Raw genomic sequence first — 3,834 nt, forward strand, 5'->3', positions numbered from 1 at the left:
AGAGCAGTCTCAGTTGAATGACCAGTCCTGAAACCTGACTGGTTTGGATCAAGAAGGTCATTCTGAGAGAGATAGCAAGAGAGTTGGCTAAAGACGGCACGCTCAATAGTTTTGGAAAGAAAAGAAAGAAGGGATACTGGTCTGTAGTTGTTGACATCAGTGGGATCGAGTGTTGGTTTTTTGAGAAGGGGGTGCAACTCTCGCTCTCTTGAAGACGGAAGGGACATAGCTAGCGGTCAAGGATGAGTTGATCAGCGAGGTGAGGTAGGGGAGAAGGTCACCGGAGATGGTCTGGAGAAGAGAGGAGGGGATGGGGTCAAGCGGGCAGGTTGTTGGGCGGCCTGCAGTCACTAGTCGCAAGATTTTATCTGGAGAGAGAGGGAGAAAGAAGTCAAAGCATAGGGTAGGGCAGTGTGAGCAGGACCAACAGTGTCATTAGACTTAACAAACGAGGATCGGATGTCGTCAACCTTCTTTTCAAAGTGGTTGACGAAGTCATCCACAGAGAGGGAGGAGGGGGGTTGGGGGGGAGGATTCAGCAGTGAGAGAATGTGGCAAAGAGCTTCCTAGGGTTAGAGGCAGATGCTTGGAATTTAGAGTGGTAGAAAGTGGCCTTAGCAGCAGAAACAGATGAAGAAAATGTAGAGAGGAGGGAGTGAAAAGATGCCAGGTCGGCAGGGAGTTTAGTTTTCTTCCATTTCCGCTCAGCTGCCCGGAGCTCTGTTCTGTGAGCTCGCAATGAGTCATCAAGCCACGGAGCTGGAGGGGAGGACCGAGCCGGCCGGGAGGATAGGGGACACAGGGAGTCAAAGGATGCAGAAAGGGAGGAGAGGAGGGTTGAGGAGGCAGAATCAGGAGATTGGAGGGAGAAGGATTGAGCAGAGGGAAGAGATGATAGGATGGAAGAGGAGAGAGTAGTGGGAGAGAGAGAGCGAAGGTTGCGGCGGCGCTGTTACCATCTGTGTAGGGGCAGAGTGAGTAGTGTTGGAGGAGAGCGAGAGAGAAAAGGATACCAAGTAGTGGTCGGAGACATGGAGGGGAGTTGCAGTGAGATTAGTAGAAGAGCAACATCTAGTAAAGATGAAGTCAAGCGTATTGCCTGCCTTGTGAGTAGGGGGGACGGTGAGAGGGTGAGGTCAAAAGAGGAGAGGAGTGGAAAGAAGGAGGCAGAGAGAAATGAGTCAAATGTAGACGTAGGGAGGTTGAAATCCCCCAAAACTGTGAAGGGTGAGCCATCCTCAGGAAAGGAACTTATCAAGGCGTCAAGCTCATTGATGAACTCTCCAAGGGAACCTGGAGGGCGATAGATGACAAGGATATTAAGCTTAAATGGGCTAGTGACTGTGACAGCGTGGAATTCAAATGAGGAGATAGACAGATGGGTTAGGGGAAAAATTGAGAATGACCACTTGGGAGAGATGAGGATTCCTGTGCCACCATCCCTCTGACCAGATGCTCTCGGGGTATGCGAGAACACATGGTCAGACGAGGAGAGAGCAGTAGGAGTTGCAGTGTTTTCAGTGGTGTAGCGTTCTGTTATAACACAAAGCCTGAATATGTTGTATACAGCAAGTCAATGATGTGTGAATCACAAACACCACAGCAACCCACTCCTACAACAACCTCCCTGCTATCACCGTACACTGTCATTAAACACCACATTCAGCGCACTAACAACCCACTCCTACAACAACCTCCCTGCTATCACCGTACCCTGTCATTAAACACCACATTCAACAGTAAACACTTCTAAACCTTCCAAAACCTACTAGTTCATAACCTTTCTCCCAGACACATTGAAGAATGGCTGCCTCTCAATGTCAGAAAAGGAGCTTGGCTACGTGTGTGTGTGCAGAGCTTCGCTACCTGTCAGGGTGTGTGTGTGTACGTGTGTGTGTGTGTGCGTTTTGTGTGTGTGTGTGTGTGTGTGTGTGTGTGTGTGTGTGTTTGTGTGGAGCTACCTGTTAGGTGGTGTGTGTACGTGTGTGTTTGTGTACGCCTGTGTGTGTGTGTGTGTGTGTGTGTGTGTGTGTGTGTGTGTGTGTGTGTGTTTGTGTGGAGCTAGCTGTCAGGGTTGACGCCATTTGAAGCTTTATTACTGAAGAACAGATCAAAGACAGGACGCCCGCAGGCCCTCTCCAACGCGCACACATACACACACACACACACACACAAACACGCACACACGCACACACACACAAAAACACACACACACACACACACAATCACACAAACACACACTGGCAGAAAGATAGAGAATTAAAAGAGGAGATGAGAGAGGAGACAGATGAAACATTCGGCTGACATTGACTGTTCTTCATCTGTTGGTTTGTTTATTTCCAACGTTTGTATGAATAAATATTTAGTGACAGAAAGAGCTGTGGTGACAGGTCTGGAGACTTTTAGGGGTGATCTGTCTCTCTCTCCTCTCTAACTCCATACTTTCTCTCTCCTCTCTAACTCCATACTTTCTCTCTCCTCTCTAACTCCATACTTTCTCTCTCTCCTCTCTAACTCTATACTTTCTCTCTCCTCTCTAACTCCATACTTTCTCTCTAGGCTCTAACTCCATACTTTCTCTCTCACCTCTAACTTCATACTTTCTCTCTCACCTCTAACTCCATACTTTCTCTCTAGGCTCTAACTCCATACTTTCTCTCGCACCTCTAAATCCATACTTTCTCTCTCCCCTCTAACTCCATACTTTCTCTCTCATCTCTAACTCCATACTTCACTCTCACTTCTAACTCCATACTTTCTCTCTCACCTCTAACTCCATACTTTCTCTCTCACCTCTAACTCCATACGTTCTCTCTCACCTCTAACTCCATACATTTTCTCTAACCTCTAACTCCATAATTTCTCTCACCTCTAACTCCATACTTTCTCTCTCAAATCTAACACCATACTTTCTCTCTCAGCTCTAACTCCATACTTTCTCTCTCGGCTCTAACTCCATACTTTCTCTCTCATCCATAACTCCTTACTTTCTCTCTCACCTCTAACTCCATACTTTTTCTCTCACCTCTAACTCCATACTTTCTCTCTAGGCTCTAACTCCATACTTTCTCTCTGGGCTCTAACACCATACTTTCTCTCTCAGCTCTCAGCTCTAACTCCATACTTTCTCTCTGGGCCCTAACACCATACTTTCTCTCTCAGTTCTAACTCCATACTTTCTCTCTCATCCACAACTCCATACTTTCTCTCTCCGCTCTAACTCCATACTTTCTCTCTCCGCTCTAACTCCATACTTTCTCTCTCGGCTCTAACTCCATATATTCTCTCTCACCTCTAACTCCATACTTTCTCTCTTAGCTCTAACTCCATACTTTCTCTCTCCGCTCTAACACCATACTTTCTCTCTCAGCTCTAACTCCATACTTTCTCTCTCATCCATAACTCCATACTTTCTCTCTCACCGCTAACTCCATACTTTCTCTCTCACCTCTAACTCCATACTTTCTCTCTAGGCTCTAACTCCATACTTTCTCTCTGGGCTCTAACACCATACTTTCTCTCTCAGCTCTCAGCTCTAACTCCATACTTTCTCTCTGGGCCTAACATTATACTTTCTCTCTCAGTTCTAACTCCATACTTTCTCTCTCGGCTCTAACTCCATACTTTTTCTCTCATCCATAACTCCATACTTTCACTCTCAACTCTAACTCCATACTTTCTCTCTCGGCTCTAACTCCATACTTTCTCTCTCATCCATAACTCCATACTTTCTCTCTCGGCTCTAACTCCATACTTTCTCTCTCCGCTCTAACTCCATACTTTCTCTCTCGGCTCTAACTCCATATATTCTCTCTCACCTCTAACTCCATACTT

Source organism: Coregonus clupeaformis, unplaced genomic scaffold (assembly GCF_020615455.1).
Source record: "Coregonus clupeaformis isolate EN_2021a unplaced genomic scaffold, ASM2061545v1 scaf1020, whole genome shotgun sequence".
In the NCBI taxonomy this organism is placed as follows: Eukaryota; Metazoa; Chordata; class Actinopteri; order Salmoniformes; family Salmonidae; genus Coregonus; species Coregonus clupeaformis.